This window comes from Procambarus clarkii, chromosome 53 (assembly GCF_040958095.1).
Source record: "Procambarus clarkii isolate CNS0578487 chromosome 53, FALCON_Pclarkii_2.0, whole genome shotgun sequence".
Classification (NCBI taxonomy): domain Eukaryota; kingdom Metazoa; phylum Arthropoda; class Malacostraca; order Decapoda; family Cambaridae; genus Procambarus; species Procambarus clarkii.
Window position 1 is genome coordinate 8,315,099 of NC_091202.1, and position 20,197 is coordinate 8,335,295.

Consider the following 20,197-nt stretch of genomic DNA (forward strand, 5'->3'; position numbering starts at 1 on the left):
GAGTCTCAAGAGAGGGATGCAGAGGCTCAAGAGAGTGAATCAGAAGCTTACGAGAGTGATGCAGAGGCTTAAGAGAGTGATTCAGAGGCTTAAGAAAGTGATGCAGAGGCTCAAAAGAGAGATGCAGAGGATTAAAAGGGGGAAGCAGAGGCTCAAGAGAGTGATGCAGAGGCTCAAGAGAGGGATGCAGGGGCTCAAGAGAGTGATACAGAGGCTCAAGAGAGTGATTCAGAGGTTTACGAGAGTGATGCAGAGGCTTAAGAGAGTGATGCAGAGGATCAAGAGAGTGATGCAGAGGATCAAGAGAGGGAAGCAGAGGCTTAAGAGAGAGATGCAGAGACTCAAGAGAGTGATGCAGAGGCTTGAGAGAGGGATGCAGGGGCTCAAGAGAGTGACGCAGAGGCTCAAGACAGTGATTCAGAGGCTTAAGAGAGTGATGCAGAGCCTTTAGAGAGTGATGCAAAGGCTTAAAAGAGGGATGCAGAGGCTCATGAGAGGGATGCAGAGGCCCAAGAGAGAGATGCAGAGGCTCAAGTGAGGGACGCAGATGCACATGAGAGGGATGCAGAGGCTCAAGAGAGGGATGCAGAGGCTCAAGAGAGTAATGCAGAGGCTTGAGCGGGTGATGCAGAGGCTCAAGAAAGTAATGCAGAGGCTTGAGAGAGGGATGCAGGGCTCAATAGAGTGATGCAGAGGCTCAAGAGAGTGATTCAGAGGCTTAAGAGAATGATGCAGAGGCTTAAACGAGGGATACAGAGGCTCAAGAGAGGGATGCAGAGGCTCAAGTGAGGGATGCAGTGGCACAAGAGAGGGATGCAGAGGCTCTTGAGAGTGATTCAGAGGCTCAAGAGAGGGATGCAGAGGCTTAACAGAGTGATGCAAAGGCTCAAGAGAGGGATGCAGAAGCTCATGAGAGGGATGCTGGAGTTCAAGAAAGGGATGCAGAGGCTCAAGAGAGTGATTCAGAGTCTTACGAGAGTGATGCAGAGGCTTAAGAGAGTGATGCAGAGGCTTAAGAGAGGGATGCAGAGGCTCAAGCGAGGGATGCAGAGGCTCAAGAGAGGGATGCAGGGGCTCAAGAGAGGGATGCAGAGGCTCAAGTGAGGGATGCAGAGGCCCAAGAGAGGGATGCAGAGGCTCTTGAGAGTGACGCACAGGCTCAAGAGAGGGATGCTGGGCTTAAGAGAGTGATGCAAAGGCTCAATAGAGGGATGCAGAGGCTCATGAGAGGGATGAAGGAGTTCAAGAGAGTGATGCAGAGGCTCAAGAAAGGGATGCAGAGGCATAAGAGAGTGATGCAGAGGCTGAAGAGAGTGTTGCAGAGGCTTAAGAGAGGGATGCAGAGGCTCAGGAGAGTGATGCAAAGGCCCAAGAGAGTGATGCAGAGGCAGAAGAGAGTGTTGCAGAGGCTTAAGAGAGGGATGCAGAGGCTTAAGAGAGCGAATGGAGAGGCTGAAGAGAGTGTTGCAGAGGCTTAAGAGAGGGAGACAGAGGCTCAAGAGAGGGATGTAGAGGATCTAGAGAGTGATGCAGAGGCTCAAGAGAGAGATGCAGAGGCTTAAGAGAGTGATGCAGAGGTTCAAGAGAGTGATGCAGAGGCACAAGAGAATGATGTAGAGGCTTAAGAGAGGGATGCAGAGGCTAAAGAGAATGATGTAGAGCTCAAGAGAATGATGCAGAGGCTTAAGAGAGGAATACAGAGGCTGAAGAGAATGATGCAGAAGCTTAAGGATTAAGAGAGTGATGCAGAGGTTCAAGAGAGTGATGCTGAGGCTCATGAGAGGGATGCAAAGGTTCAAGAGAGAGATGCAGGGGCTCAAGAGAGGGATGCAGAGGCTAGAGTGAGGGATGCAGAGGCACAAGAGTGTGATGCAGAGGCTCTTGAGAGTGACGCAGAGGCTCAAGAGAGGGATGCAGAGGCTTAGCAGAGTGATGCAGAGGCTCAAGTGAGGGATGCAGAGGCTCATGAGAGGGATGCAGGAGTTCAAGAGAGTGATGCAGAGGCTCAAGAGACGGATGCAGAGTCTCAATTGAGGGATGAAGAGGTACAAGAGAGGGATGCAGAGGCTCTTGGGAGTGATGCAGAGTCTCAAGAGAGGAATGCTGAGGCTGAAAAGAGTCATTCAGATGCTTACGAGAGTGATGCAGAGGCTTAAGAGAGTGATTCAGAGGCTTAAGAAAGTGATGCAGAGGGTCAAAAGAGGGATGCAGAGGCTTAAAAGGGTGAAGCAGAGGCTCAAGAGAGTGATGCAGAGGCGCAAGAGAGGGATGCAGGGGCTCAAGAGAATGATACAGAGGCTCAAGAGAGTGATTCAGAGGCTTACGAGAGTGATGCAGAGGCTTAAGAGAGTGATGCAGAGGCTCAAGAGAGTAATGCAGAGAATCAAGAGAAGGAAGCGGAGGCTTAAGAGAGAGATGCAGAGGCTGAAGAGAGTGATGCAGAGGCTCTAAAGAGTGATGCAGAGACTCAAAAGAGTGATGCAGAGGCTTACAGGAGTGATGCAGAGAATCAAAAGAGTGATGCAGAGGCTCGAGAGAGTTATGCAGAGGCCTCAAGAGAGGGATTCAGAGGCTTAAGAGAGTGATGCAGAGGCTGAAGAGAGTGTTGCAGAGGCTGAAGAGAGGGATGAAGAGGCTGAAGAGAGTCATGCAGAGGCTTAGGAGGGTGATGCAGACGCTCAAGAGAGAGAGATGCAGAGGCTAGAGAGAGGGATGCAGGGGCTCTATAGAGTGATGCAGAGGCTCAAGAGAGTGATTCAGAGGCTTAAGAGAGTGATGCAGAGGCTTAAGAGAGTGATGCAAGTGCTTAAAAGAGAGATGCAGAGGATCAAGAGAGGGATGCAGAGCCCCAAGAGAGGGATGCAGAGGCTCAAGAGAGGGATGCAGAGGCTCAAGAGAGAGATGCAAAGGTTCAAGAGAGGGATGCAGGGGCTCAAGAGAGGGATGCAGAGGCTCTTGAGAGTGACGCAGAGGCTCATGAGAGGGATGCAGGAGTTCACGAGAGTGCTGCAGAGGCTCAAGAGAGGGATGCTGGGCTTAAGAGAGGGATGAAGGAGTTCAAGAGAGTGATGCAGAGGCTCAAGAAAGGGATGCAGAGGCATACGAAAGTGATGCAGATTCTCAAAAAAGGGATGCAGAGGCTTAAGAGAGTGATGCAGAGGCTGAAGAGAGTGTTGCAGAGGCTTAAGAGAGGGATGCAGAGGCTCAAGAGAGTGATGCAAAGGCTCAAGAGAGTGATGCAGAGGCTGAAGAGAGTGTTGCAGAGGCTTAAGAGAATGATGTAGGGGCTCAAGAGAATGATGCAGAGGCTTAAGAGAGGAATACAGAGGCTGAAGAGGATGATGCAGAGGCTTATGGATTAAGAGAGTGATGCAGAGGTTCAAGAGAGTGATGCAGAGGCTCAAGAGAGGGATGCAAATGTTCAAGAGAGAGATGCAGGTTCTCAAGAGAGGGATGCAGAGGCTAGAGTGAGGGATGCAGAGGCACAAGAGTGTGATGCAGAGGCTCTTGAGAGTGACGCAGAGGCTCAAGAGAGGGATGCAGAGGCTTAGCAGAGTGATGCAAAGGCTCAAGTGAGGGATGCAGAGGCTCATGAGAGGGATGCAGGAGTTCAGGAGAGTGATGCAAAGGCTCAAGAGACGGATGCAGAGGCTCAAGTGAGGGATGAAGAGGCACAAGAGAGGGATTCAGAGGCTCTTGGGAGTGATGCAGAGGCTCAAGAGAGGGATGCAGAGGCTCTTGAGAGTGACGCAGAGGCTCAAGAGAGGGATGCAGAGGCTTACCAGAGTGATGCAAAGGCTCAAGTGAGGGATGCAGAGGCTCATGAGAGGGATGCAGGAGTTCATGAGAGTGATGCAGAGGCTCAAGAGACGGATGCAGAGGCTCAAGTGAGGGATGAAGAGGCACAAGAGAGGGATGCAGAGGCTCTTGGGAGTGATGCAGAGTTTCAAGAAAGGGATGCAGAGGCTCAAGAGAGTGATTCAGAGGCTTACGAGAGTGATGCAGATGCTTAAGAGAGTGATTCAGAGGCTTAAGAAAGTGATGCAGAGACTCAAAAGAGGGATGCCGTGGCTTAAAAGGGTGAAGCAGAGGCTCAAGAGAGTGATGCAGAGGGTCAAGAGAGGGATGCAGGGGCTCAGGAGAGTGATACAGAGGCTCAAGAGAGTGATTCAGAGGCTTATGAGAGTGATGCAGAGGCTTAAGAGAGTGATGCAGAGGCTCAAGAGAGTGATGCAGAGGATCAAGAGAGGGAAGCAGAGGCTTAAGAGAGAGATGCAGAGGCTGAAGAGAGTGATGAAGAAGCTCTAAAGACAAGGTGATGCAGAGACTCAAGAGAGTGATGCAGAGGCTTACATGAGTGATGCAGAGAATCAAGAGAGTGATGCAGAGGCTCGAGAGAGTTATGCAGAGGCCTCAAGAAAGGGATTCAGAGGCTTAAGAGAGTTGCAGAGGCGAAAGGGAGTGTTGCAGAGGCTCAAGAGAGGGATGAAGAGGCTGAAGAGAGTGATGCAGAGGCTCAAGAGAGGGATGCAGAGGCTCAAGCGAGTGATGCAGAGGCTTAAGAGAGTAAGGCAGAGGCAAAAGAGAGGGATGCAGAGGCTCAAGAGAATAATGCAGAGGCTTAAGAGGGTGATGCAGAGGCTCAAGAGAGTGATGCAGAGGCTTGAGAGAGGGATGAAGGGGCTCAAGAGAGTGATGCAGAGGCTCAAGAGAGTGATTCAGAGGCTTAAGAGAGTGATGCAGAGGCTTACGAGAGTGTTGCAGAGGCTCAAGAGAGGGATGAAAAGGCTGAAGAGAGTGATGCAGAGGCTCAAGAGAGGGATGCAGAGGCTCAAGCGAGTGATGCAGAGGCTTAAGAGAGTGAGGCAGAGGCTTAAGAGAGGGATGCAGAGGGTCAAGAGAGTAATGCAGAGGCTTAAGAGGGTGATGCAGAGGCTCAAGAGAGTGATGCAGAGGCTAAAGAGAGGGATGCAGGGGCTCAAGAGAGTGATGCAGAAGCTCAAGAGAGTGATTCAGAAGCTTAAGAGAGTGATGCAGAGGCTTAAGAGAGTGATGCAAAGGGTCAAGAGAGGGATGCAGGGGCTCAAGAGAGGGATGCAGAGGCTAGAGTGAGGTAAGCAGAGGCACAAGAGTGTGATGCAGAGGCTCAAGAGAGGGATGCAAAGGTTCAAGAGAGGGATGCAGGGGCTCAAGAGAGGGATGCAGAGGCTAGAGTGAGGTAAGCAGAGGCACAAGAGTGTGATGCAGAGGCTCTTGAGAGTGACGCAGAGGCTCAAGAGAGGGATGCAGAGGATTAAGAGAGTGATGCAAAGGTTCAAGAGAGGGATGCAGAGGCTCAAGAGAGGGATGCAGAGGCTCAAGAGAGTAATGCAGAGGCTTGAGCGGGTGATGCAGAGACTCAAGAAAGTGATGCAGAGGCTTGAGAGAGGGATCCAGGGGCTCAGTAGAGTGATGCAGAGGCTCAAGAGAGTGATTCAGAGGCTTAAGAGAGTGATGCAGAGGCTTAAGAGAGTGATGCAAAGGCTTAAAAGAGGGATGCAGAGGCTCAAGAGAGGGATGCAGAGCCCCAAGAGAGGGATGCAGAGGCTCAAGAGAGGGATGCAGAGGCTCAAGAGAGGGATGCAAAGGTTCAAGATAGGGATGCAGGGGCTCAAGAGAGGGATGCAGAGGCTAGAGTGAGGGAAGCAGAGGCACAAGAGTGTGATGCAGAGGCTCTTGAGAGTGACGCAGAGGCTCAAGAGAGGGATGCAGAGGCTTAAGAGAGTGATGCAAAGGCTCAAGTGAGGGATGCAGAGGCTCATGAGAGGGATGCAGGAGTTCAAGAGAGTGCTGCAGAGGCTCAAGACAGGGATGCAGAGGCTCAAGTGAGGGATGAAGAGGCACAAGAGAGGGATGCAGAGGCTCTTGGGAGTGATGCAGAGTCTCAAGAGAGGGATGCAGAGGCCCAAGAGAGTGAATCAGAGGCTTACGAGAGTGATGCAGAGGCTTAAGAGAGTGATTCAGAGGCTTAAGAAAGTGATGCAGAGGCTCAAAAGAGGGATGCAGAGGATTAAAAGGGCGAAGCAGAGGCTCAAGATAGTGATGCACAGGCTCAGGAGAGGGATGCAGGGGCTCAAGAGAGTGTTACAGAGGCTCAAGAGAGTGATTCAGAGGTTTACGAGAGTGATGCAGAGGCTTAAGAGAGATGCAGAGGATCAAGAGAGTGATGCAGAGGATCAAGAGAGGGAAGCAGAGGCTTAAGAGAGAGATGCAGAGGCTGAAGAGAGTGATGCAGAGGCTCTAAAGAGTGATGCAGAGACTCAAGAGAGTGATGCAGAGGCTTGAGAGAGGGTTGCAGGGGCTCAAGAGAGTGATGCAGAGGCTGAAGACTGTGATTCAGAGGCTTAAGAGAGTGATGCAGAGGCTTTAGAGAGTGATGCAAAGGATTAAAAGAGGGATGCAGAGGCTCAAGAGAGGGATGCAGAGGCCCAAGAGTGAGATGCAGAGGCTCAAGAGAGGGATGCAGAGGCTCAAGTGAGGGACGCAGATGCACAAGAGAGGGATGCAGAGGCTCTTGAGAGTGATGCAGAGGCTCAAGAGAGGGATGCAGAGGCTCAAGAGAGTAATGCAGAGGCTTGAGCGGGAGATGCAGAGGCTGAAGAAAGTGATGCAGAGGCTTGAGAGAGGGATGCAGGGGCTCAAGAGAGTGATGCAGAGGCTCAAGAGAGTGATTCAGAGGCTTAAGAGAATGATGCAGAGGCTTAAGAGAGGGATACAGAGGCTCAAGAGAGAGATGCAGAGGCCCAAGAGAGGGATGCAGAGGCTCAAGAGAGGGATGCAGAGGCTCAAGTGAGGGATGCAGTGGCACAAGAGAGGGATGCAGAGGCTCTTGAGAGTGATTCAGAGGCTCAAGAGAGGGATGCAGAGGCTTAACAGAGTGATGCAAAGGCTCAAGAGAGGGATGCAAAGGCTCATGAGAGGGATGCTGGAGTTCAAGAGAGGGATGCAGAGGCTCAAGAGAGTGATTCAGAGGCTTACGAGAGTGATGCAGAGGCTTAAGAGAGTGATGCAGAGGCTTAAGAGAGGGATGCAGAGGCTCAAGTGAGGGATGCAGAGGCCCAAGAGAGGGATGCAGAGGCTCTTGAGAGTGACGCAGAGGCTCACGAGAGGGATGCTGGGCTTAGGAGAGTGATGCAAAGGCTCAGGAGAGGGATGCAGAGGCTCAAGCGAGGGATGCAGGGGCTCAAGAGAGGGATGCAGAGGCTCAAGTGAGGGATGCAGAGGCCCAAGAGAGGGATGCAGAGGCTCTTGAGAGAGATGAAGGAGTTCAAGAGAGTGATGCAGAGGCTCAAGAAAGGGATGCAGAGGCATACGAAAGTGATGCAGATTCTCAAAAAAGGGATGCAGAGGCTTAAGAAAGTGATGCAGAGGCTGAAGAGAGTGTTGCAGAGGCTGAAGAGAGTGTTGCAGAGGCTTAAGAGAGGGATGCAGAGGCTCAAGAGAGTGATGCAAAGGCTCAAGAGAGTGATGCAGAGGCTGAAGAGAGTGTTGCAGAGGCTTAAGAGAGGGATGCAGAGGCTAGAGTGAGGGATGCAGAGGCACAAGAGTGTGATGCAGAGGCTCTTGAGAGTGAGGCAGAGGCTCAAGAAAGGGATGCAGAGGATCATGAGAGGGATGCAGAGGCTCAAGAGAATGAATCAGAGGCTTACGAGAGTGATGCAAAGGCTTATGAGAGTGATTCAGAGCCTTAAGAAAGTGATGCAGAGGCTCAAAAGAGGGATGCAGAGGCTTAAAAGGGTGAAGCAGAGGCTCAAGAGAGTGATGCAGAGGCTCAAGAGAGGGATGCAGGGGCTCAAGAGAGTGATACAGAGGCTCAGGAGAGTGATTCAGAGGCTTACGAGAGTGATGCAGAGGCTTAAGAGAGTGATTCAGAGGCTTACGAGAGTGATGCAGAGGCTTAAGAGGCTTACGAGAGTGATGCAAAGGCTTAAGAGAGTGATTCAGAGGATCAAGAGAGTGATGCAGAGGATCAAGAGAGGGAAGCAGAGGCTTAAAAGAGGGATGCAGAGGCCCAAAAGAGAGATGCCGAGGCTCAAGAGAGGGATGCAGAGGCTCAAGTGATGGACGCAGATGCACAAGAGAGGGATGCAGAGGCTCTTGAGAGTGATGCAGAGGCTTAAGAGAGTGATGCAGAGGCTCAAGAGAGTGATGCAGAGGATCAAGAGAGGGAAGCAGAGGCTTAAGAGAGAGATGCAGAGGCTGAAGAGAGTGATGCAGAGGCTCTAAAGAGTGATGCAGAGACTCAAGAGAGTGTGCAGAGGCTTACATGAGTGATGCAGAGAATCAAGAGAGTGATGCAGAGGCTCGAGAGAGTTGTGCAGAGGCCTCAAGAAAGGGATTCAGAGGCTTAAGAGAGTTGCAGAGGCGAAAGGCAGTGTTGCAGAGGCTCAAGAGAGGGATGAAGAGGCTGCAGAGAGTGATGCAGAGGCTCAAGAGAGGGATGCAGAGGCTCAAGCGAGTGATGCAGAGGCTTAAGAGAGTGAGGCAGAGGCTAAAGAGAGGGATGCAGAGGCTCAAGAGAATAATGCAGAGGCTTAAGAGGGTGATGCAGAGGCTCAAGAGAGTGATGCAGAGGCTTGAGAGAGGGATGCAGGGGCTCAAGAGAGTGATGCGGAGGCTCAAGTGAGTGATTCAGAGGCTTACGAGAGTGATGAAGAGGCTTACGAGAGTGATGCAAAGGCTTAAAAGAGGGATACAGATGCTCAAGAGAGGGATTCAGAGGCTTAAGAGAGTGATGCTGAGGCTGAGGAGAGTGTTGCAGAGGCTCAAGAGAGGGATGAAGAGGCTGAAGAGAGTGATGCAGAGGCTCAAGAGAGGGATGCAGAGGCTCAAGCGAGTGATGCAGAGGCTTAAGAGAGTGAGGCAGAGGCTTAAGAGAGGGATGCAAAGGCTCAAGAGAGTAATGCAAAGGCTTAAGAGAGTGATGCAGAGGCTCAAGAGAGTGATGCAGAGGCTCAAAAGAGGGATGCAGAGGCTTAAAAGGGTGAAGCAGAGGCTCAAGAGAGTGATGCAGAGGCTCAAGAGAGGGATGCAGGGGCTCAAGAGAGTGATACAGAGGCTCAGGAGAGTGATTCAGAGGCTTACGAGAGTGATGCAGAGGCTTAAGAGAGTGATTCAGAGGCTTACGAGAGTGATGCAGAGGCTTAAGAGGCTTACGAGAGTGATGCAAAGGCTTAAGAGAGTGATTCAGAGGATCAAGAGAGTGATGCAGAGGATCAAGAGAGGGAAGCAGAGGCTTAAAAGAGGGATGCAGAGGCCCAAAAGAGAGATGCCGAGGCTCAAGAGAGGGATGCAGAGGCTCAAGTGATGGACGCAGATGCACAAGAGAGGGATGCAGAGGCTCTTGAGAGTGATGCAGAGGCTTAAGAGAGTGATGCAGAGGCTCAAGAGAGTGATGCAGAGGATCAAGAGAGGGAAGCAGAGGCTTAAGAGAGAGATGCAGAGGCTGAAGAGAGTGATGCAGAGGCTCTAAAGAGTGATGCAGAGACTCAAGAGAGTGTGCAGAGGCTTACATGAGTGATGCAGAGAATCAAGAGAGTGATGCAGAGGCTCGAGAGAGTTGTGCAGAGGCCTCAAGAAAGGGATTCAGAGGCTTAAGAGAGTTGCAGAGGCGAAAGGCAGTGTTGCAGAGGCTCAAGAGAGGGATGAAGAGGCTGCAGAGAGTGATACAGAGGCTCAAGAGAGGGATGCAGAGGCTCAAGCGAGTGATGCAGAGGCTTAAGAGAGTGAGGCAGAGGCTAAAGAGAGGGATGCAGAGGCTCAAGAGAATAATGCAGAGGCTTAAGAGGGTGATGCAGAGGCTCAAGAGAGTGATGCAGAGGCTTGAGAGAGGGATGCAGGGGCTCAAGAGAGTGATGCAGAGGCTCAAGTGAGTGATTCAGAGGCTTACGAGAGTGATGAAGAGGCTTACGAGAGTGATGCAAAGGCTTAAAAGAGGGATACAGATGCTCAAGAGAGGGATTCAGAGGCTTAAGAGAGTGATGCTGAGGCTGAGGAGAGTGTTGCAGAGGCTCAAGAGAGGGATGAAGAGGCTGAAGAGAGTGATGCAGAGGCTCAAGAGAGGGATGCAGAGGCTCAAGCGAGTGATGCAGAGGCTTAAGAGAGTGAGGCAGAGGCTTAAGAGAGGGATGCAAAGGCTCAAGAGAGTAATGCAAAGGCTTAAGAGAGTGATGCAGAGGCTCAAGAGAGTGATGCAGAGGCTCAAAAGAGGGATGCAGAGGATTAAAAGGGCGAAGCAGAGGCTCAAGAGAGTGATGCAGAGGCTCAGGAGAGGGATGCAGGGGCTCAAGAGAGTGATGCAGAAGCTCAAGAGAGTGATTCAGAGGCTTAAGAGAGTGATGCAGAGGCTTAAGAGAGTGATGCAAAGGCTTAAAAGAGGAATGCCGAGGCTGAAGAGAGGGATGCAGAGGCCCAAGAGAGGGATGCAGAGGCTCATGAGAGGGATGCAAAGGCTCAAGAGAGGGATGCAAAGGTTCAAGAGAGGGATGCAGGGGCTCAAGAGAGGGATGCAGAGGCTAGAATGAGGTAAGCAGAGGCACAAGAGTGTGATGCAGAGGCTCTTGAGAGTGACGCAGAGGCTCAAGAGAGGGATGCAGAGGCTTAAGAGAGTGATGCAAAGTCTCAAGGGAGGGATGCAGAGGCTCATGAGAGGGATGCAGGAGTTCAAGAGAGTGCTGTAGAGGCTCAAGAGAGGGATGCAGAGGCTCAAGTGAGGGATGAAGAGGCACAAGAGAGGGATGCAGAGGCTCTTGGGAGTGATGCAGAGTCTCAAGAGAGGGATGCAGAGGCTCAAGAGAGTGAATCAGAGGCTTACGAGAGTGATGCAGAGGCTTAAGAGCGTGATTCAGAGCCCTTAAGAAAGTGATGCAGAGGCTCAAAAGAGGGATGCAGAGGCTTAAAAGGGTGAAGCAGAGGCTCAAGAGAGTGATGCAGAGGCTCAAGAGAGTGATTCAGAGGCTTACGAGAGTGATGCAGAGGCTTAAGAGAGTGATGCAGAGGATCAAGAGAGTGATGCAGACGATCAAGAGAGGGAAGCAGAGGCTTAAGATAGAGATGCAGAGGCTGAAGAGAGTGATGCAGAGGCTCTAAAGAGTGATGCAGAGACTCAAGAGAGTGATGCAGAGGCTTGAGAGAGGGATGCAGGGGCTCACGAGAGTGATGCAGAGGCTCAAGACAGTGATTCAGAGGCTTAAGAGAGTGATGCAGAGGCTTTAGAGAGTGACGCGATGGCTTAAAAGAGGGATGCAGAGACTCAAGAGAGGGATGCAGAGGCTCAAGTGAGGGACGCAGATGCACAAGAGAGAGATGCAGTGGCTCTTGAGAGTGATGCAGAGCCTCAAGAGAGGGATGCAGAGGCTCAAGAGAGTAATGCAGAGGCTTGAGCGGGTGATGCAGAGGCTCAAGAAAGTGATGCAGAGGCTTGAGAGAGGGATCCAGGGGCTCAAGAGAGTGATGCAGAGGCTCAAGAGAGTGATTCAGAGGCTTAGGAGAATGATGCAGAGGCTTAAGAGAGGGATACAGAGGCTCAAGAGAGGGATGCAGAGGCCCAAAAGAGGGATGCATAGGCTCAATAGAAGGATTCAGAGGCTCAAGTAAGGGATGCAGTGGCACAAGAGAGGGATGCAGAGGCTCTTGAGAGTGATTCAGAGGCTCAAGAGAGGGATGCAGAGGCTTAAGAGAGTGATGCAAAGGCTCAGGAGAGGGATGCAGAGGCTCATGAGAGGGATGCTGGAGTTCAAGAGAGGGATGCAGAGACTCAAGAGAATGATTCAGAGGCTTACGAGAGTGATGCAGAGGCTTAAGAGAGTGATGCAGAGGCTTAAGAGAGGGATGCAGAGGCTCAAGCGAGGGATGCAGAGGCTCAGGAGAGGGATGCAGGGGCTCAAGAGAGGGATGCAGAGGCTCAAGTGAGGGATGCAGAGCCCCAAGAGAGGGATGCAGAGGCTCTTGAGAGTGACGCAGGGGCTCAAGAGAGGGATGCTGGGCTTAAGAGAGTGATGCAAAGGCTCAGGAGAGGGATGCAGAGGCTCATGAGAGGGATGAAGGAGTTCAAAAGAGTGATGCAGAGGCTCAAAAGAGAGATTCAGAGGCTTAAGAGACTGATGCAGAGGCTTACGAGAGTGATGCAAAGGCTTAAAAGAGGGATACAGAGGCTCAAGAGAGAGATTCAGAGGCTTAAGAGAGTGATGCAGAGGCTGAAGAGAGTGTTGCAGAGGCTCAAGAGAGGGATGAAGAGGCTGAAAAGAGTGCTGCAGAGGCTCAAGAGAGGGATGCAGAGGCTCAAGCGAGTGATGCAGAGGCTTAAGAGAGTGAGGCAGAGGCTTAAGAGAGGGGATGCAGAGACTCAAGAGAGTAATGCAGAGGCTTAAGAGGGTGATGCAGAGGCTCAAGAGAGTGATGCAGAGGCTAGAGAGAGGGATGCAGGGGCTCAAGAGAGTGATGCAGAAGCTCAAGAGAGTGATTCAGAGGCTTAAGAGAGTGATGCAGAGGCTTAAGAGAGTGATGCAAAGGCTTAAAAGAGGGATGCAGAGGCTGAAGAGAGGGATGCAGAGGCCCAAGAGAGGGATGCAGAGGCTCAAGAGAGGGATGCAGAGGCTCAAGAGAGGGATGCAAAGGTTCAAGAGAGGGATGCAGGGGCTCAAGAGAGGGATGCAGAGGCTAGAGTGAGGTAATCAGAGGCACAAGAGTGTGATGCAGAGGCTCTTGAGAGTGACGCAGAGGCTCGAGAGAGGGATGCAGAGGCTTAAGAGAGTGATGCAAAGGCTCAAGTGCGGGATGCAGAGGCTCATGAGAGGGATGCAGGAGTTCAAGAGAGTGCTGCAGAGGCTCAAGAGAGGGATGCAGAGGCTCAAGTGAGGGATGAAGAGGCACAAGAGAGGGATGCAGAGGCTCTTGGGAGTGATGCAGAGTCTCAAGAGAGGGATGCAGAGGCTCAAGAGAGTGAATCAGAGGCTTACGAGAGTGATGCAGAGGCTTAAGAGAGTGATTCAGAGCCTTAAGAAAGTGATGCAGAGGCTTAAGAGAGTGATGCAAAGGCTTAAAAGAGGAATGCCGAGGCTGAAGAGAGGGATGCAGAGGCCCAAGAGAGGGATGCAGAGGCTCAAGAGAGGGATGCAGAGGCTCAAGAGAGGGATGCAAAGGTTCAAGAGAGGGATGCAGGGGCTCAAGAGAGGGATGCAGAGGCTAGAATGAGGTAAGCAGAGGCACAAGAGTGTGATGCAGAGGCTCTTGAGAGTGACGCAGAGGCTCAAGAGAGGGATGCAGAGGCTTAAGAGTGTGATGCAAAGTCTCTAGGGAGGGATGCAGAGGCTCATGAGAGGGATGCAGGAGTTCAAGAGAGTGCTGCAGAGGCTCAAGAGAGGGATGCAGAGGCTCAAGTGAGGGATGAAGAGGCACAAGAGAGGGATGCAGAGGTTCTTGGGAGTGATGCAGAGTCTCAAGAGAGGGATGCAGAGGCTCAAGAGAGTGAATCAGAGGCTTACGAGAGTGATGCAGAGGCTTAAGAGCGTGATTCAGAGCCTTAAGAAAGTGATGCCGAGGCTCAAAAGAGGGATGCAGAGGCTTAAAAGGGTGAAGCAGAGGCTCAAGAGAGTGATGCAGAGGCTCAAGAGAGTGATTCAGAGGCTTACGAGAGTGATGCAGAGGCTTAAGAGAGTGATGCAGAGGATCAAGAGAGTGATGCAGAGGATCAAGAGAGGGAAGCAGAGGCTTAAGAGAGAAATGCAGAGGCTGAAGAGAGTGATGCAGAGGCTCTAAAGAGTGATGCAGAGACTCAAGAGAGTGATGCAGAGGCTTGAGAGAGGGATGCAGGGGATCACGAGAGTGATGCAGAGGCTCAAGACAGTGATTCAGAGGGTTAAGAGAGTGATGCAGAGGCTTTAGAGAGTGACGCAATGGCTTAAAAGAGGGATGCAGAGACTCAAGAGAGGGATGAAGAGGCTCAAGTGAGGGACGCAGATGCACAAGAGAGGGATGCAGTGGCTCTTGAGAGTGATGCAGAGCCTCAGAGAGGGATGCAGAGGCTCAAGAGAGTAATGCAGAGGCTTGAGCGGGTGATGCAGAGGCTCAAGAAAGTGATGCAGAGGCTTGAGAGAGGGATCCAGGGGCTCAAGAGAGTGATGCAAAGGCTCAAGAGAGTGATTCAGAGGCTTAAGAGAATGATGCAGAGGCTTAAGAGAGGGATATAGAGGCTCAAGAGAGGGATGCAGAGGCCCAAGAGAGGGATGCAGAGGCTCAAGAGAAGGATGCAGAGGCTCAAGTGAGGGATGCAGTGGCACAAGAGAGGGATGCAGAGGCTCTTGAGAGTGATTCAGAGGCTCAAGAGAGGGATGCAGAGGCTTAACAGAGTGATGCAAAGGCTCAAGAGAGGGATGCAGAGGGTCATGAGAGGGATGCTGGAGTTCAAGAGAGGGATGCAGAGACTCAAGAGAGTGATTCAGAGGCTTACGAGAGTGATGCAGAGGCTTAAGAGAGTGATGCAGAGGCTTAAGAGAGGGATGCAGAGGCTCAAGCGAGGGATGCAGAGGCTCAGGAGAGGGATGCAGGGGCTCAAGAGAGGGATGCAGAGGCTCAAGTGAGGGATGCAGAGGCCCAAGAGAGGGATGCAGAGGCTCTTGAGAGTGACGCAGGGGCTCAAGAGAGGGATGCTGGGCTTAAGAGAGTGATGCAAAGGCTCAGGAGAGGGATGCAGAGGCTCATGAGAGGGATGAAGGAGTTCAAAAGAGTGATGCAGAGGCTCAAGAGAGCGATGCAAAGGCTCAAGAGAGTGATGCAGAGGCTGAAGAGTGTGTTGCAGAGGCTTAAGAGAGGGATGCAGAGGCTCAAGAGAGGGATGCAGAGGCTTAAGAGAGTGAATGCAGAGGCTGAAGAGAGTGTTGCAGAGGCTTAAGAGAGGGATGCAGAGGCTCAAGAGAGGGATGTAGAGGCTCAAGAGAGTGATGCAGAGGCTCAAGAGAGAGATGCAGAGGCTTAAGAGAGTGATGCAGAGGTTCAAGAGAGTGATGCAGAGGCACAAGAGAATGATGTAGAGGCTTAAGAGAGGGATGCAGAGGCTAAAGAGAATGATGTAGGGGCTCAAGAGAATGATGCAGAGGCTTAAGAGAGGAATACAGAGGCTGAAGAGAATGATGCAGAGGCTTAAGGATTAAGAGAGTGATGCAGAGGTTCAAGAGAGTGATGCAGAGGCTCAAGAGAGGGATGCAAAGGTTCAAGAGAGAGATGCAGGTGCTCAAGAGAGGGATGCAGAGGCTAGAGTGAGGGATGCAGAGGCACAAGAGTGTGATGCAGAGGCTCTTGAGAGTGATGCAGAGGCTCAAGAGAGGGATGCAGAGGCTTAGCAGAGTGATGCAAAGGCTCAAGTGAGAGATGCAGAGGCTCATGAGAGGGATGCAGGAGTTCAAGAGAGTGATGCAGAGGCTCAAGAGACGGATGGAGAGGCTCAAGTGAGGGATGAAGAGGCACAAGAGAGGGATGCAGAGGCTCTTGGGAGTGATGCAGAGTCTCAAGAAAGGGATGCAGAGGCTCAAGAGAGTGATTCAGAGGCTTACGAGAGTGATGCAGATGCTTAAGAGAGTGATTCAGAGGCTTAAGAAAGTGATGCAGAGACTCAAAAGAGGGATGCCGAGGCTTAAAAGGGTGAAGCAGAGGCTCAAGAGAGTGATGCAGAGGCTCAAGAGAGGGATGCACGGGCTCAAGAGAGTGATACAGAGGCTCAAGAGAGTGATTCAGAGGCTTACGAGAGTGATGCAGAGGCTTAAGAGAGTGATGCAGAGGCTCAAGAGAGTGATGCAGAGGATCAAGAGAGGGAAACAGAGGCTTAAGAGAGAGATGCAGAGGCTGAAGAGAGTGATGCAGAGGCTCTAAAGAGTGATGCAGAGACTCAAGAGAGTGATGCAGAGGCTTACATGAGTGATGCAGAGAATCAAGAGAGTGATGCAGAGGCTCGAGAGAGTTATGCAGAGGCCTCAAGAAAGGGATTCAGAGGCTTAAGAGAGTTGCAGAGGCGAAAGGGAGTGTTGCAGAGGCTCAAGAGAGGGATGAAGAGGCTGAAGAGAGTGATGCAGAGGCTCAAGAGAGGGATGCAGAGGCTCAAGAGAATAATGCAGAGGCTTAAGAGGGTGATGCAGAGGCTCAAGAGAGTGATGCAGAGGCTTGAAAGAGGGATGCAGGGGCTCAAGAGAGTGATGCAGAGGCTCAAGAGAGTGATTCAGAGGCTTAAGAGAGTGATGCAGAGGCTTACGAGAGTGATGCAAAGGCTTAAAAGAGGGGTACAGAGGATCAAGAGAGGGATTCAGAGGCTTAAGAGAGTGATGCAGAGGCAGAAGAGAGTGTTGCAGAGGCTCAAGAGACGGATGAAGAGGCTGAAGAGAGTGATGCAGAGGCTCAAGAGAGGGATGCAGAGGCTCAAGCGAGTGATGCAGAGGAAAAAGAGAGTGAGGCAGAGGCTTAAGAGAGGGATGCAGAGGCTCAGGAGAGTAATGCAGAGGCTTAAGAGGGTGATGCAGAGGCTCAAGAGAGTGATGCAGAGGCTAGAGAGAGGGATGCAGGGGGCTCAAGAGAGTGATGCAGAAGCTCAAGAGAGTGATTCAGAGGCTTAAGAGAGTGATGCAGAGGCTTAAGAGAGGGATGCAGAGGCCCAAGAGAGGGATGCAGAGGCTTAAGAGAGTGATGTAGAGGCTCAAGAGAGTGATGCAGAGGATCAAGAGAGGGAAGCAGAGGCTTAAGAGAGAGATGCAGAGGCTGAAGAGAGTGATGCAGAGGCTTTAAAGAGTGATGCAGAGACTCAAGAGAGTGATACAGAGGCTTACATGAGTGATGCAGAGAATCAAGAGAGTGATGCAGAGGCTCGAGAGAGTTGTTCAGAGGCCTCACGAAAGGGATTCAGAGGCATAAGAGAGTTGCAGAGGGGAAAGGGAGTGTTGCAGAGGCTCAAGAGAGGGTTGAAGAGGCTGAAGAGAGTGATGCAGAGGCTTAAGAGAGTGAGGCAGAGGCTTAAGAAAGTGATGCAGAGACTCAAAAGAGGGATGCCGAGGCTTAAAAGGGTGAAGCAGAGGCTCAAGAGAGTGATGCAGAGGCTCAAGAGAGGGATGCAGGGGCTCAAGAGAGTGATACAGAGGCTGAAGAGAGTGTTGCAGAGGCTCAAGAGAGGGATGAAGAGGCTGAAAAGAGTGCTGCAGAGGCTCAAGAGAGGGATGCAGAGGCTCAAGCGAGTGATGCAGAGGCTTAAGAGAGTGAGGCAGAGGCTTAAGAGAGGGGATGCCGAGACTCAAGAGAGTAATGCAGAGGCTTAAGAGGGTGATGCAGAGGCTCAAGAGAGTGATGCAGAGGCTAGAGAGAGGGATGCAGGGGCTCAAGAGAGTGATGCAGAGGCTTAAGAGAGTGATTCAGAGCCTTAAGAAAGTGATGCAGAGGCTTAAGAGAGTGATGCAAAGGCTTAAAAGAGGAATGCCGAGGCTGAAGAGAGGGATGCAGAGGCCCAAGAGAGGGATGCAGAGGCTCAAGAGAGGGATGCAGAGGCTCAAGAGAGGGATGCAAAGGTTCAAGAGAGGGATGCAGGGGCTCAAGAGAGGGATGCAGAGGCTAGAATGAGGTAAGCAGAGGCACAAGAGTGTGATGCAGAGGCTCTTGAGAGTGACGCAGAGGCTCAAGAGAGGGATGCAGAGGCTTAAGAGAGTGAAGCAAAGTCTCAAGGGAGGGATGCAGAGGCTCATGAGAGGGATGCAGGAGTTCAAGAGAGTGCTGCAGAGGCTCAAGAGAGGGATGCAGAGGCTCAAGTGAGGGATGAAGAGGCACAAGAGAGGGATGCAGAGGCTCTTGGGAGTGATGCAGAGTCTCAAGAGAGGGATGCAGAGGCTCAAGAGAGTGAATCAGAGGCTTACGAGAGTGATGCATAGGCTTAAGAGCGTGATTCAGAGCCTTAAGAAAGTGATGCAGAGGCTCAAAAGAGGGATGCAGAGGCTTAAAAGGGTGAAGCAGAGGCTCAAGAGAGTGATGCAGAGGCTCAAGAGAGTGATTCAGAGGCTTACGAGAGTGATGCAGAGGCTTTAGAGAGTGATGCAGAGGATCAAGAGAGTGATGCAGAGGATCAAGAGAGGGAAGCAGAGGCTTAGGAGAGAGATGCAGAGGCTGAAGAGAGTGATGCAGAGGCTCTAAAGAGTGATGCAGAGACTCAAGAGAGTGATGCAGAGGCTTGAGAGAGGGATGCAGGGGCTCACGAGAGTGATGCAGAGGCTCAAGACAGTGATTCAGGGGGGCGTTAGTTAGGGTTCATAAAATTTGTTCTAGTGCAATGAAAATTTATTGACGTGTTACACCTGAAGAGGGCTGCAAGTGGTCCAAGTTTCAGCATCGCAGCCTAAATAGAGAGGGAGAAAAAAAAAAAACTTTTTTTAACCATTTTTTTACATGTTTTAAAGTTGATATAACAAATACAAATATCAACTGATATTATTTCTATGATACTCAGCTATCACAATACTATATAATAAAGGTTGTCTAGTGGCATTATTATCCCAAACCTATTTAGTGCAATAATACAAATTTTCAAAGTTCACCCAAAAAATTATGCAACAAAATGATGTTTATAAATATATATAAAATCAATAAATGATCTTAGGGGAAATATATAACTTGAGTTTTTAGAGGCACAGACTCTACATATAATGTGCAAGTTCCATGTAAATTGAATAATAAATAAAAAAGTTATTCAACCATATAGTTGCAAATTAGTTACCTGTAAAAAATGAAGGTCAAAGTTCAGCCACCTTTGGCTGAGGTTGATGAACTACCAATTTCAATCAAAATTACCACCCTTGTAGATTGGCATTCCTTCAGTAAGGTGTGTAAGTTCCATGAAGATTGCCTGATAAAAAAAAAAAAAAAAAAAATATTAAAAAAAAAAAATAAAAAAAAAAAATAAAATAAAATAAAAAAAAAGACAGCAGCTTTATATTTACAATTATTTATGATATAGTATCAAGATATAAAACATAATACATACTAACCTAATATAATTGGTCTGAAATATGCAACATCTTGCAACATCAAGAGGGAGAACGTCTTGAGTTGCAGGTCTAAGATCTTGAGTGGCAGGTGCCGCAGGTGGTGTGGCAGGTGCCGCAGGTGGTGTGGCATGTGCAGCAGGAGGTGTGGCAGGTGCCACAGAGGTGTGGCAGGTGCCACAGGAGGTGTGGGTGCCTGGGTGTGAGGCGAGGTAGTGTGTTGTGGGGGCGGGAGGCTGCCCTCTCTCTTCCCTCAAGGGAACTCTTGTTTTGCCTCAGTGTGGCTTTACGCTCCTTCTTTACTTGGCTAACGCGTAGAGCTCTTGCCTTTAGAGCTTTCTTCTTGTCCGATACTATATCCATTGTGCAGTATATGCAAGAAAATACGATCTGAGCGAGCGCGTCAGGCATGCGACCGCCGGCACAGACACTGAGAGGGTGACTAAGCCAGTAAATCGGATTATAGCCCCTCCCTCTCACAGAAGACAGTTGCCAGCGAGTGTGTTTATAATTTGTATATGCATAACAAGATATTCTCCACTCTATTGCGAAATACTAGACGCTTACAACGTATGACGCATCACCCTACGGCGCACCCGAGCCGCGAGGACCAGATTTCGGGCAATTGCGGCTGGAAAATTTGCTCTAATTACGTTATTTATTATCATAACATTAAACGGTTTGCACCACGGTGTTGCCAGAACGTTGTAGTATTTTTATAAATTTTTCGTGTTTGGCCGAATTTTTTCGGCCAAACAATGATAACGCCCCCTTTTAAAAGAGGGATGCAGAGACTCAAGAGAGGGATGCAGAGGCTCAAGTGAGGGACGCAGATGCACAAGAGAGGGATGCAGTGGCTCTTGAGAGTGATGCAGAGCCTCAAGAGAGGGATGCAGAGGCTCAAGAGAGTAATGCAGAGGCTTGAGCGGGTGATGCAGAGGCTCAAGAATGTGATGCAGAGGCTTGAGAGAGGGATCCAGGGGCTCAAGAGAGTGATGCAGAGGCTCAAGAGAGTGATTCAGAGGCTTAAGAGAATGATGCAGAGGCTTAAGAGAGGGATACAGAGGCTCAAGAGAGGGATGCAGAGGCCCAAGAGAGGGATGCAGAGGCTCAAGAGAAGGATGCAGAGGCTCAAGTGAGGGATGCAGTGGCACAAGAGA

The 20,197-nt window shown here is 50.6% G+C and overlaps 1 long non-coding RNA gene across 1 annotated transcript; it reads right to left on the reverse strand.

Annotated features, from left to right (window-relative positions):
- Window positions 1-18,311: 18,311 nt before the first annotated feature.
- LOC138352287 (uncharacterized) lies at window positions 18,312-19,472 on the reverse strand. The gene is made up of 3 exons (XR_011222747.1): window positions 19,041-19,472; window positions 18,770-18,898; window positions 18,312-18,391 (listed from the first exon to the last, which is right to left on the reverse strand). It is a non-coding gene; the product is annotated as an uncharacterized lncRNA (long non-coding RNA).
- Between the last annotated feature and the right edge of the window lie 725 nt (window positions 19,473-20,197).